This window comes from Herpailurus yagouaroundi, unplaced genomic scaffold, assembly GCF_014898765.1.
Source record: "Herpailurus yagouaroundi ecotype Mexico unplaced genomic scaffold, PumYag 29, whole genome shotgun sequence".
In the NCBI taxonomy this organism is placed as follows: Eukaryota; Metazoa; Chordata; class Mammalia; order Carnivora; family Felidae; genus Herpailurus; species Herpailurus yagouaroundi.
In genome coordinates this window covers 34430221-34444288 of record NW_024412377.1, presented here as the reverse complement: position 1 = coordinate 34444288, position 14068 = coordinate 34430221, and the positions used below count along the sequence as shown (strand labels likewise).

General features: G+C 44.7%; 1 long non-coding RNA gene and 1 pseudogene across 1 annotated transcript; both read left to right on the top strand.

Moving 5' to 3' along the window:
• The first annotated feature begins 2159 nt into the window (after positions 1-2159).
• On the top strand, positions 2160-3363 carry LOC121041713 (tax1-binding protein 1-like; annotated as a pseudogene).
• Positions 3364-10185: 6822 nt separating this feature from the next.
• LOC121040968 (uncharacterized) lies at positions 10186-13551 on the top strand. The gene is made up of 2 exons (XR_005795512.1): positions 10186-10395; positions 12706-13551. It is a non-coding gene; the product is annotated as an uncharacterized LOC121040968 (long non-coding RNA).
• The last annotated feature ends 517 nt before the right edge of the window (positions 13552-14068 follow it).

The following is a 14068-nucleotide window of genomic DNA, read 5'->3' as shown; positions in this document are numbered from 1 at the left end:
GAATCGGAAACAGGCTCCAGGCTCTGAGCCATCAGCCCAGAGCCCGACGCGGGGCTCGAACTCCCGGACCGTGAGATCGTGACCTGGCTGAAGTCGGACGCTTAACCGACTGCGTCACCCAGGCGCCCCTGGCAAGTTTAGTTTAAAGTTAGAGGATCCCATTAGTTCTCTCAGCCTTACCTGAAGATTGAGGATGATAGGGACAATGATAATTCCAAGAAGTTTGCAAGGTTTTCATCCAGGTTCCTTGATTTGCCTGGTGAAGGTGGGTTCTTCTGTCGCTGGAGATTGGGAAAGGTATACCAGGTGGGAAACGCAATTTCTAACAGTTTCCTTGCTGCCATGAGGACATCAGCCTTGTAGCAGGAGAAAACTTCAACCCTTCTGGAAAACCACATACAATAACAAGAACATATTCATAACCAATAATGAGTGGCAGTTGAATGAAGTCTAGCTATAGGTGTTCAAAGGGTCCAGAAGGAGGTCTGAAGCCTCTGGGAACAAAACCAGTTTTATAGGATTATGGACCTAGATGGAAATCAGACATTGCTGGTAAAAATTTTTTTTGCAACTTTATTGAAGCTTTTCACACAATGTTTATTCATAAGTTGGGTCATTTAGGATGGTGAAGGAATGCAAAAAGCAAAAAATGGGGTTTTCGAGGGAGGTAGGAGGAACCAAGCAAGTGTCTTGGGTTTCCCATATCCCTGAGTGTTCATTTAATTTACAACCATTGTTTACCCATCTCTTTTTTTAAAATTTTATCTTTTATTTTTTAAAGCTTACATCCAAATTATTTAGCATATAGTGCAACAATGATTTCAGGAGTAGATTCCTTATGCCCCTTACCCATTTAGCCCATCCCTCCTCCCATCACCCCTCCAGTAACCCTCAGTTTGTTCTCAGTATTTTTGAGTCTCTTCTGTTTTGTCCCCCTCCCTGTTTTTATATTCTTTTTGTTTCCCTTCCCTTATGTATCTGTTTTGTCTCTTAAAGTCCTCATATGAGTGAAGCCATATGATTTTTGTCTTTCTCTAATTTCACTTAGCATAATACCATCCAGTTCCATCCATGTAATTGCAAATGGCAAGATTTCCTTCTTTTTGATTGCCGAGTAATACTCCAATTGTTTACCCATCTTTTTTTTTTTTTTTTTTAATTTTTTTTTTTCAACGTTTATTTATTTTTGGGACAGAGAGAGACAGAGCATGAACGGGGGAGGGGCAGAGAGAGAGGGAGACACAGAATCGGAAACAGGCTCCAGGCTCTGAGCTATCAGCCCAGAGCCCGACGCGGGGCTCGAACTCACGGACCGCGAGATCGTGACCTGGCTGAAGTCGGACGCTTAACCGACTGCGCCACCCAGGCGCCCCTTCCCATCTTAATTTCTCTGATTCAGGAGCAAAACGTTGCCATGTCATAAACACATCAAGATGGCAAAAGTCTGGCAGTGTGGGCCCATTTCTTGCAGAAAGAGAATGGACTTCCTCTACATCTTACAAATACACAATCTTACAAATACAATGTAAAGAAGGCTTAGTATTATTTGACAGTACTTCCCATGAAATATACATATCAAATAAGCCTAATTAGTTTGGCAAATACTTTGAAATATTGTAGGTCAAAAAGACTTCATTTACAATTTGACTTTGGGAAATTTGTAAAAAATATTTAAAAAAAAGTTTTAAAGCCCTTCTCTACTAAGGACCACAGATGATTATGAAACCTAATAGTTAAAAGGTAAAGAAACTTGGGGAGTATAGCCAGTTGGTGGAGTGAGGCAGTGAGGTGGAAGAGGTCAAAGGCTGATGGTGGTATAGGCTCAGAGGCTCTCTAATGCTCCCTCTGTCCTAGAGCCCCTTGAAGGATTCACAATGACATCTTTTCAACAAGTCCCCTTGTAGACTTCCAACTTTGCCCATGTCATCTTTCAATATGTGCCCAAGAGGGGCGCCTGGGTGGCTCAGTTGGTTGAGCGTCCTGACTTCAGCTCAGGTCATGATCTCACGGTCTGTGAGTTTGAGCCCCACGTTGGGCTCTGTGCTGACAGCTCAGAGCCTGGAGCCTGCTTTGGATTCTGTGTCTCCCTCTCTCTCTGCCCCTCCCCCACTCATGCTCTGTCTCTCTCTGTCTCAGAAATAAATAAACATTAAAAAAAATATGTGCCCAAGAGTTATCTTCCTAATTCACACCTGGAATGTCATTGTACTGTAACTCCGTATGTCCATCCACATCCAAAAGATTGGGTTGATATATTCAAGGTTGGATGGAGTACTGCTTGTGATTATCACACATTGTTATGGCCTTGTATGCCTGAACATTATGTAGAAGGAACCACCGTTAATTGTGTATTTGCATTTCAAGGATATTGCCTTCCAAATGATGATGGAGCATTTTATTAGTTCTGTTATGTTACCCATTAGGGTGAAATTCGTGGAGCAAGTACACCTTTCCAGTTGAGAACTTCTCCAGCTGAAGAGTTACTTACTATGGAAGATGAAGGAAATTCTGACATGTTAGTGGTGACCACAAAAGTTGGCCTTCCCGAGTTGAAAATTGAGAAAACCATGAAAGAAAAAGAAGAACTCTTACATTTCATTGATGTTCTGGAAAAAGAACCAGCACAACTTGCAGAACAAGTTGGAAGAATGCAAAGAGAAGGTAACCATGAGAAAGAAAGATGTGACCAACTAATTGCAATCTGAGCAAGAGGGTCTTGTTGAAGTATCACAAAGTTAGAAATGGAAAATGAAGGGTTTAAGAAGAGATACAGTGATGTTACATGCAAAGCTCTCCAGCTTGAGGAAGATATTGTGTCAGTGACACAGAAAGCAATTGAAAAGAAACTGCATGAGGCAGTTTATTTTTTTATTATTATTATTATTATTATTTTGCATGAGGCAGTTTAAAGGACAAACTCAGGAAGGCATGATATGAAAGAGAACAACTGGAACATTAGTTGAAGATGGAAAAGGATGAGAAGGAACTTTATTAAGGTACCTTTGAAGAATACGAAATATAAAATACCAAGCCGTGTCAGAGGTCCAGACGTTAAAGAATTTAGATGGGAACAAAGAAAGCATGATTAGTCAGGCTCCTGGCTGACTCAGCCAGGGGAACATGCACCTCTTGATCTCTGGGTTGTGAGTTTGAGCCCCATGTTGGGTATAGAGGTTACTTAAATTAAAAAAAAAAAAAACAAGAAAAAAAGCATGATTACTTATTGCCAAGAAGATATTGGAAGGCTGCAGTTCTGTTTGGCTGAAAAGGAAAATCTGCAAAGGGCTTTCTTGTTTATAACCTCAAGTAAGGAAGATACGGGGTGTGTGTGTGTGTGTGTGTGTGTGTGTGTGTGTGTGTGTGTGTGTGGTTTGTTTGTTTGCTTTTAAAGGAGCAACTTTGGGGGCACCTGGGTGGCGCAGTCAGTTAAGCGTCCGACTTCAGCCAGGTCACGATCTCGCGGTCTGTGAGTTCGAGCCCCGCGTCAGGCTCTGGGCTGATGGCTCAGAGCCTGGAGCCTGTTTCCGATTCTGTGTCTCCCTCTCTCTCTGCCCCTCCCCCGTTCATGCTCTGTCTCTCTCTGTCCCAAAAATAAATAAACGTTGAAAAAAAAAATTAAAAAAAAAATAAAGGAGCAACTTTGTAAAACAGAGGAACAGATTCAGGCAACTGTGCAAGAAATGGTCTTTCTGGCCAAAGAACGTAGTGATGCTGTGAATGTGGGAGATCAAACAATGGCAGAGCTGCATGCTGCACAGCTGGAAAGTGAGAAAGTCAAAAAGCAGGAAGCTGATGCAGTGGCAGGACGTCAACTAAATGCTGTGAAAAGAGATCAGGAAGAGACTGATACGTGGGTGCACGATATGAGAAGAGAAGTGGAAGATTTGAAACATCGTCTTCAGATGGCAGCAGATCATTAATTACAAAGATAATTCAAGGAATGCCAGAGGGGCCCAAAACAAATGAATACACTTTCAGACCAATCAGCCAGTAGCAACAGCGTATTCACCATGAAAATTGGGAATCGGCAGAAAGTAAAGGATGCCTCAATAAACACAGACCCAGCTACTGCTGGCTCTACTGTAGATGTAAAAGCCATCACTGTCTGCAGCTGAGACAGTTTCTGCCCTTGTTACAAAGGGGCAAGTCTGTGAAATGACCAAGGACATTGCTGAAAAGACAAAAATATAATAAATGTAAACTACTCTTGCAGGATGAGAAAACAAAATGCAATAAATATGCTGATGAACTTGCAAAAGTGGAGTCAAAATAGAAAGAACAAGTGAAGATTGCTGGAAATGTAAAACCAGCAGTGGTTGAAGTACAGGACAATGACAAGCTTGAGAGAGAGACAAAGAAATAGATGGTCTAACTTCACATTTGGAAAACCTTTCCAGGAGCAAGGAACTTGAAAGAACTCTAGAAAATCAAGCAGAAAGGAAACGGAAGGTCAGAATTTCCAGGGTTCTCAGAAGATTTCACAGTGTCTCAACATATGCTCAGAGCAAAATGGTCATGTTGCTGCAGTGCTGAATATACAACCCGTTCTGCAATATGTTAATCCTTGTGCAACACAGGAAACCAGAGATGGAGCAGATGGTGCTTTTTTTAAAAAAATGTATTTTATGTTTGAGAGAGAGCAAGTGGGGGAGGGCAGAGAGAGAGGAGAAACAGGGGATCCAAAGCAGGCTCTGTGCTGGCATCATGGAGCACGTGCAGGGCTCCAACTCAGGAACCCCTGAGATCATGCCCTGAGCAGAAATCTGACTCTTAACAGAGCCACCCAGGCACCCCACAGATGGTGCTTTTTACCCAGATGAAATCCGAAGGGTACCTGTGAGAGCCCACTTGAGGACTGAAGATGATGGTCTTTGCAGCCAGCCTGCCAGATACCTTAGTCGGCCTGATGGTTTAGAAGATCTGAGGACAAGAAAGAAGATGAGAGTGTGCCCACTGCTCCTGACCCTCTAAGTCAGCATTTACATGGGCACATGGGCGCAGGACAGGCTTTTGCTTTGATTCCAGCTTTGATGTTCACAAGAAGGGTCCCCTCTGCGAATTAATGTTCCCTCCCAACTATAATCAGAGCAAATTTGAAGAACATATTGAAAGTCACAGGCAGGTGTGCACAATGTGCAGCAAGCAGTCCCCTCCTGCCTGTGACCAGCAGGGCTTTGAAAGGCATGTGTAGACCCATTTTGATCATGGTTTAAATTTGACTAGTTACATTTTATTATGAGTTAGTAATCCAGTTTAGCGATTAAAAAAAAAATCACCTCAAATAGACCACTGTGGAGACCACACGGTATCACTTCCATGAACCATCTACCACACTTTTCTGAACAAGGGCTACTTTTTATGTGTTGCTAGTGTCAGGGTCAATCATTGGCTTATCAATAAATATAATTGTAACTTCTGTTACTCTTACCAGCTCAAGATAAGACGTTTTTCTGTGTTTGTATCTTTTTTTTTCTAATGTTTATTTATTTATTTTGAGGGTGGGGAAGGGCAGAGAGAGAGGGAGAGAGAGAATTGCAAACTGGCTCTGTGCTGACAGCGCAGGGCTCAGGACTTGATCTCAAGAACTATGAGAGCATGACCTGAGCTGAAATCAAGAGTTGGCTACTTAACTGAGTGAGCCACCCAGGTGCCCCTCTGTGTTTGTATCTTTATTTATTCCCCACTTTGCAAAGGTATATGAATAAAAGAAATGGAGTATTTTAACGTTACTGTACTGAAAATGTATGTACATAGAGTGTGTTATTTAGCACAATATTTACAAGTTTCTGTTGACCTTGTTGATTGAGTGTGATTACCAAATATAATGTAATAAAAGTAATTTATCATAAAAAAGGTAAAGAAACTTTACACAGTATATCATAATCATACAATAAATCCCAAGAAAACTGTCCTTTTAACAGAGAGAAAACAAAATTTTAATTTCGCACCAGTTTACTTTTGATATTAAAACTCATTTTTAAGTAAATTAATTTTAATCTTAGTTTGGCTACACATTACAACTCCTTTTCAAAGATTCCTTTTCTATGGTACTGACAGCTCAGAGCCTGGAGCCTGCTTCAGATTCTGTGTCTCCCTCTCTCTCTGCTCCTACCCCACTCAAGCTCTGTCTCTTGCTCTAAAAATAAATTAAACATTAAAATTCCTTATCTATAATCCTTCTACAAACTTTCTTTTCTGCATTCCAATTTTTTCCTGTTTTTCTTCTTTAAATACCCTCACTTGGAGACAAAATTACTTTCTTTTCCCTTAAGAAAAAAATGTACCTCCTTTCCTCACATCTTCTCTTATTGAAACATATCCTACTTTTTTGGCACAATGAAGATGCTTCCCTTATTATTTCCAGTAGTTTGAATTGCATATATTATTTAAATCACCTTAATTTCTAGTGAAAACTAACTAAGCAATTGTGAACTGACTGTTATAGCAGCATTCTTTAAATTTGCAAATTTATAAATACATTTCATAATTTCTAGAAGCATATTCTTTTTTCAGTTTTCCCAGATAGCATTAACATATCTGGGTAACTTTTAGTTTTTCTGTGATGAAAGGACTAGATGATGCCTGGAAACTTGACAGATAAAACTGGGCCTGTGTAAATGTGTCTGTGAGGATGTGCAAATATGCCTGTACTGCCTCCTCAGAGGGAATTATATCATTTTGTCCTCATATAATGTCATCAATATAATGCCCAAATGGCATCTTTCCAATTGTAAGGTACTTACATCCTATCAAACCTGCTCGCAGAGGTGATGTGCAATTGCAGGACTGTTTAAAAATATCCCAGTGGGAGCTAAGAAAATGTATACTGAGTCCCTTAAAAAGTGAAAGAAAATTGGGCCTGGGACTCGTACACAGTGGGAACAAAACAGAACATACTAGCTAGGTCAGTGACTGTGAAGGATGTTCTTTGGGCCTGTTGTATGTCCTATAATCAGTTCTATAATATTAGGAATTGGAGCCTAAAGCAGGGAACCTAAGCAGTGAGGTTTGGATAGATAGTCAACGGTGAGGTGTCATGCATTAGTGGTTGCCTTAATACCAGCCTGTGGGGCTATTGAAAGGGGGGAGCTTTGGGAATAATGACTTTTTTTTTTTTAATTTAAAAAGTTTAGGGGCGCCTGGGTGGCTCAGTCGGTTAAGCGTCCAAGTTCAGCTCAGGTCAGGATCTCACGGTTTGTGAGTTCGAGCCCCGCATTGGGCTCTGTGCTGACAGCTCAGGGCCTGGAGCCTGCTTCAGATTCTGTGTCTCCTTCTCTCTGCTCCTCCCCTGCTCACACTCTGTCTCTCTCTCAAAAATAAATAAAGATTGGGAATGCAAGCTGGTGCAGCCACTCTGGAAAACAGTATGGAGGTTCCTCAAAAAACTAAAAATAGACCTATCCTACCACCCAGCAATTGCACTACTAGGCTTTTATCCAAGGGACACAGGTGTGCTCTTTCGAAGGGACACATGCACCCCCGTGTTTATAGCAGCACTATCAACAATAGCCAAAGTATGGAAAGAGCCCAAATGGCCACCGATGGATGAATGGATAAAGAAGATGTGGTATATATATACACAATGGAGTATGACTCGGCAATCAAAAAGAATAAAATCTTGCCATTTGCAGCTACGTGGACGGAACTGGAGGGTATTATGCTAAGTGAAATTAGTCAGAGAAAGACAAAAATCATATGGCTTCACTCATATGAGGACTTTAAGAGACAAAACAGATGAACATAAGGGAAGGGAAACAAAAAGAATACAAAAACAGGAAGGGGGACAAAACAGAAGAGACTCATAAATATGGAGAACAAACTGAGGGTTACTGGAGGGGTGGTGGGAGGGGGTTGGGCTAAATGGGTAAGGGGCACTAAGGAATCTACTCCTGAAATCATTGTTTCACTATATGCTATCTAATTTGGATGTAAGTTTAAAAAAATAAAATTTAAATATTTAAAAAATTAAAAAATTAAAAAAAAAGTTTATATATTATTTTTGAGAGGGAAAGAGTGTGTGTGCATACGTGGAGGAGGGGGGAGAGAAAGAGAGAATCTCAAGCAACCATGCAGAGCCGGATATGGGGCTGGAACTTATGAACCCTTGAGATCATGACCTGAGTGGAAAGCAAGAGTCCACTTAACCGACTGAGCCACCCAGGCCCCCCATGACTCTTGGCTGAAGCATATCTTTAATAATGGGATAGGCCTTCAGTGCTTTGTTTAAGTCGTACTGGGGAGTGTTAACTGTCTTGACTAGAGAGGAGTGGTCAAGGCATCCATTTGGCAGGCCAGTTAGGAAGAACAAGAGCATGGCATCCTGTCAAGGCATCCATGCTTATAGTAAGGAAAGAAAGCGCCAGGGGGCCACCACCAGAGGAGGCCATTTGAAGTGAATGGTCCCAATAGCTACATCCCAATGGGTTTATACACCTTTGATTGTTTTGTCAGCAATTCCCTATAAGGATAAGGACTTTCCTTTTGGGAACTGAGAGGGATTTCATGGAATGACAGTGACCTGGGCCCTGGTATCTAATAGGGGCAAAAAAAAAAAAAAAAAAAAAAGACTGAAATTTTATTGTCCCACTGGACTACCAGAGTGGCATAGAGGAAATTGTCCTGGGAAGGTGGGACAAGCCCCAGGGAGTCGCCAATTCCTGGGGTAGAACCTGGAGTGGCTGCTAGGCCTGGTGGTTAGGGAAAGGGACAAGGTTGGTAGTGGAATCAAGCTGGGGAAGGTCAGAGGAGGTAGAGGGCTATTATGTGGAAGTGGAGGGCCAGCAGAAGGGTGCTGTGGCTGACAGAATCTAGTTTTAGGCACCTAAGTTTAGAAGCTGGTTGTCCAGAGATTGAGTGGCCAGGAACCCTGAGTCTCCATAACTCCCAGCAGGGCTTTGCCTGTGTATTCCCAAACAAGGAAACATTAGATGGGTAGGGTGTTACTGGGGAGGGAGTGGGGACTACTTCTGCCACAAACGAAACAAAACAAACAACAAAACGACGATTTCCTTCCACCCAGTGCTTTTGATTTGGGAACGGACAGTGGAAGCGGTAGTGCTTGTACCACTTTTCAAGAGTAGCACCCGGTGCTAGTTTATGGGCTACAGCAACCCCGATTCAGAACCAAGGGTTTCCCACTAGAGCTGCCAGAATGCTCAGAACCGCTGGTTCCTCCCGGCACCACAGTTGCTCTGGGAGGAGGGATGTTCATCTTTGGCTCCACCACAGCCATTTGCTGTGCTGGCACAGGGAGTGTCCCAGCACCACTCCTTCTAGGGAACTGCAGGTCGCTCAGGCAGCTCCGTTGAGGGATCTCAGCCCGTTTCTCCTTATTTCCCCTGGGAGTACCCATCCAAGCAGGGGGTTGGGAAGGCACATCTCCCTTCCCTGAGACCAACTGTCGGGCCCCTGCACTGATCAGTGCTCTCTGCTGGCCCTTGCTCCTTCCAGCGTTGGCAGGTGTCAGCCTCCCCTCCACTAGGTGCATGGCCCAAGATGTGCGGTCACAGTTTCTGGCAGAGCCGGGCTGGCGCTTTCCCGGTGGAGGTGGCTCTGCTTGGCGCGGAGCTGGGTGTGTTTCGCCGGTGTCGCCCATCCTTTCGCTTAGCGGGGTGTTCCGTTCCCGGCCCCACTGGCAGCAGGGAAATCGGGGTGGGGGGGGTCAAGGGGCAGCACCTGTGCATGAGCCCAGCCAGGTGTGCCTGTGGGGGGGGGGGGGGAGCTCCGTGCCGGTACACAGCAGCCTGTTTCTCATCACCACCTTCGCGAGCAGCGCCCACCAGATACCTCTGGGATTTCTGCGCCACCACTTGAACTCCGCCCAAAGTTCAGGGTCGTTGGGTGCCGTCCCTTCCTCTGCCCAGGAAGGCCTGTGCCGGCCTTCCGGTGGTCGCCCTTCCCGGCCGTCCCCTTGCCACTTTGGCCAGTAGCTCCAAGCCGGCGGTTTGTCTGTCACAGCCCGGATTGTGCACAGGCTCTGTGGCAGCACCGCCCACGACCCGGCCTGCACTGTTTCTCAGTGACGGCCCCTATTACGTGACTTCGCGGTGCGGGTGTTTGTCGTAGGCAGCACCGCTCGTCTCCCCCAGTTTGCATTTCTCTAATCGTCCCGATCTGGCCATTTGACAGGTGCAAGTTTCCCTAGTTCCCCGGAGCATTCATTCTGTGTCTTGGTGGCTGCTCGGCGGCTAGCGTCCAGACCGCCCCTGCTCTTTGGCCCTTTGCTAGTGGAGATGCGCCGGCGCTCGCTCTTTCGCAGAGAAGCCAGCGACGTCAGAACGCCTCCATCCGGACATTGGAACAATCACTGCCTGTGTTGGTCGGGTCTCGGTCTCCAACCCTCCAGGTTTCACCGTCATCATGCATTTCTTCCTTCTAGCACACCTGGAATTAGCGGTGCGTGGGATTTCCTTGTTGTAGCAGGTCCCGTGTAGTCGCGCCTGCGATTTCCAATCTTGGCCGAGTCCGAGAACAGCGGCCAATGAGATTTCTCCGCGGAGCAGATCCCGCTTTAGGCGAATCAAGGGTTTAGCCAGGCCTGGAACTTCTTAGTCAAAGGAAGTCCATGTTGATTCTGGCAAATGAGTATTTAATCCTGCCCTGCAGATTTCTAGGTCTGACCGGATTCCGGTTTAGCGACTTACCAGCGTAGCATGAGGTGGGTGCTTCAGTTCAGCCTAAGATTTCCAGTTGTAATAAGTCTGAATAAACCCATGTCTCTGGTATATCTGAGATCAGGTGAGCTCAGTGTCAGACCGAATGTGTCCAGATTTGCAAGGAATCTGTACCTGTTCATCAGGCCTGCCATTTCTTTTTCAATGGTAGCAAGTGTTTCTCAGAAATGCGATGACCTGCCATGCCTATGTTTGTTATTAGGTCCCACAGAAGTAGGGGTATATTGGCAAAACTACCTTTTTTGGGGGTAGTATTAGAACAGTTGTTTTGTTTTGTTTGCAATAGGAAGTACATTTTATTACTAAATCTGGGAGAAGTCAATATCAACAGAATACAAAAATTGCTCATTGGTCGGACGTTCTAGGAAATTCAGACATACTGTTTTTGATTATTAGTTTTCTAGAAGTCGGTGTATATTTGCTAAAGAGATTTCTGATTTGGAGTCAGTTCTGGGGTGTTCTGCCTTAAGTATGTTTGCATCTTTAAGCCCTTAGAAGTCAAGGTGTGAGGCAAAAATGGTTTTTTAATCGTAGCAGTGCTGCATTTGCCATAGGAAGTACCCTCTCCCCACTTACTAAGTCCTCTCAGAGTTGATATAAACTGAGGAAAATAATTTCTTCATCCCAGCAACTTCTGTAAATCAAGATTTAGCTGTGTTCCTGTTTATTATGCTGTGAAAGTCAGTGCATATAGAGACAAAAGCGGTTTCTTAATCATAGTAAGTTAGGGGTTGGAAACACAAGGTCTGCCAATCATTTGTTAATATGAAATCCCGTGAAAATCAGTATATACTGCTGAAAATGATTTCTTCACTGTAGGCAGGTTTGGTTGTGCAAGTGACAGTCTGCCTTAGCTGTTCATTACATTGATTTCTTAGTTCTACCAAGTTAATTTTTTGCAATAGAAGTTCAAACTGTGCTTTTTATTATGAAGTCCCCTAAAGGTCACTGTCCACCAGCTGAAAAGATTTCTTCTTTGCAGAAGTTCAAGGAAATTCTGATTTAGCTATGTTTTTGTTTAAGGACACTGTAGAACTCAATTTCTTAATCGCACAATACTGTATTTGCAACTGAAGTCGGCTCTTTCTCTTTAAATCCCGTGGAGTCCCTACATACTGGCTAATGAGGTTTTTTTTTTTTTAGGTGTAACAAATACTGGCTTAGCAGTGGCAGCTATTTCTTACTCCTGCTTCCTCTGGGTTTGTGCTTACGGAACACACGATTATGCTGACGCTGACGGAAATATAATAATCTGGGAAAGGAGCATTTAGCATGTTTGCAATTTCTTTCTCTGAGGGGGAGGGGTTCTATGAATGCATTTGCTCCCTTAGTCTTCTATTCTCCTGCAGTGTATTTTCCTTGGAAATCGATGTGTTTGGTTTCATTTGTGTTGGGATCTATGTGTTTTGATTTCTATTTACATCTTGGTAGTTTATCCAATGCTCATGTTATTTTACTTCCTGAATTTAACTTTGTTATGTATCCTACTTATTTCCTTGCGTGTTTCACCACTCAGCTGCATGCTCTCTAACTTGCCTTCACCTACTGAGAGCAAGCTCAGTCTCAGCCCCACAGATGCTGGGCCTCCCTGTTTCCTGCAGGCTGCACCAGTCCTTCTGCCAGACAGGAGGCACACACTGCCTGCTTTATGGCCTGGAGTGCCAAGGACAGTTTCTGGTCTGGGCGCCGTTCCTAGTACATAGTTTCTCCCACTCAGGACCCCAGGGTTCTCTGTGCCATCTCCTTCTCAACCCCAGCACGGCTGGTTCCCCTGGGCTGGCCTGACCTTTGTTGAGCATGGACATGTGAGGCCAGCCGGTGTAGAAATTGCGCTCCAAAGGCATCCTCTTCTTGCCCATAATATCGAATGTTTTATTTGTTGGGTTAGTTTCCGTATGGTTTGCTTTTGTTTCGGTTTCATTTCGGTTTGTTTTCCTCCTTTCGGTTTGTTTTCTGCCTGTCCGTTTGCTTTGCGCCTGTTGGTTGGTTTTAGTAATGGGCCTGTTGCTTTGGTTTATGCGTTCTCTGCCAGGTTCTCCTTTTTCCTGTAGTCTCCACTGATTTGTTACCACTCAGTCGCGTGACTTTCTCCAGACTTCTGCCTTGCCTCCGCCCACACCCGGAGACAGCATAAGTACCCAGGCTGCAGTACTGCTGTAGGTTAGCTTACTTCATCTGTGCAAAGCTTGAGTCCTGGAGATCAGAGCCCCGAGCGCGATGTAGCCGCATTTTCCTGGCCGTGTGAAAGAGGCTTGGGATTCCACAGCGGGGGCGCCAGAGCCCCAGCCTGCATCTCTGTTGAACTCAGAAGATTCTGGGCTTTGCCCACTCCCTTTCTATCCTGTGCTGGGAGAATCCTCAGGCCACGGTGGTGGTTTGGTTTCGGAACTGCTTTCCAGTCCTTGTTGGCGGCTTCGCTGGGTCTACCCGCAAAAGGAAGTCTTGCCCAGATCCCACTGCACCTTGGAACCCAGACCCGCTCTGCCCACTGTGGACCTCTGGCCCGGGACACAGAAGAAGCCAGAGGCATCTTCAGGAGAGGCGGACTCTGCGAAGGAACCCGAAGGACTCTCGCACCAGCAGCTTCCCTGCACCAGGACGCAGCGCCTGGCGACAGAAGGCTGGAGGAGACCAGACCGCGGGGACCCTTCGGAGCACCGCAGACCCCTGCCAGCTCGGTGGAGTCCCGTGGGAGCATTCTCAGGCTGCTTGGATTGGATTGGTCACACCGTGTACACCTTGAGGAGCGGCCTCTGCAGGAGCATCTTTGGGACTAAGGAGCCCTGAGATTGCAGCGGGAGCCTTTCCTAGCTGCCCTCGGAAAAGAGTCTCATTTGTGAAACTTACAACATAAAAATCTCTTAAGATGTGCCCTTCAGAGTTCTCTGTCCAGTTCTTCTCATTCTCTGAGGTTTCTACTTTTCGTTTCTGGTTGATTGCTACATTCGGGTCCCTTATATATTTTATAGTAAAAAGTAGGACTTGGCTTTGTTCCTCTCTCTTAAATTCCTAGAAGTCGGTGTACACTGGGGCAAAATGACTTTTCTCTCCTGGCACGTTCTGCGAAATCGCCTTTAATTTTGTTTGTATTTGCCGCCTCAGAGGAAGTCCTTGTATACTGGTGAGCACAGGATCTTCTAGCCGAATGATGGAAATTACCGCATGGACTTGTTCTTTTTGCTTCCCTTTTTAGAAGTCGGTTTACTGCTTAGGAAACGATTACTTTCTCCTCACAAGTTCTGCAAAATCACGATTTACCTTTGCTTAGGTTTGCAATTTCAGTGGAAGTCGTTTTATACAGGTGAACACGGTAACTCGTACTACCAATATCTTTAAAGTTACCGCATGGACTTGTTCCTCATTCTTCACCGTGTAGAAGTTGGTTTACAGTGGTG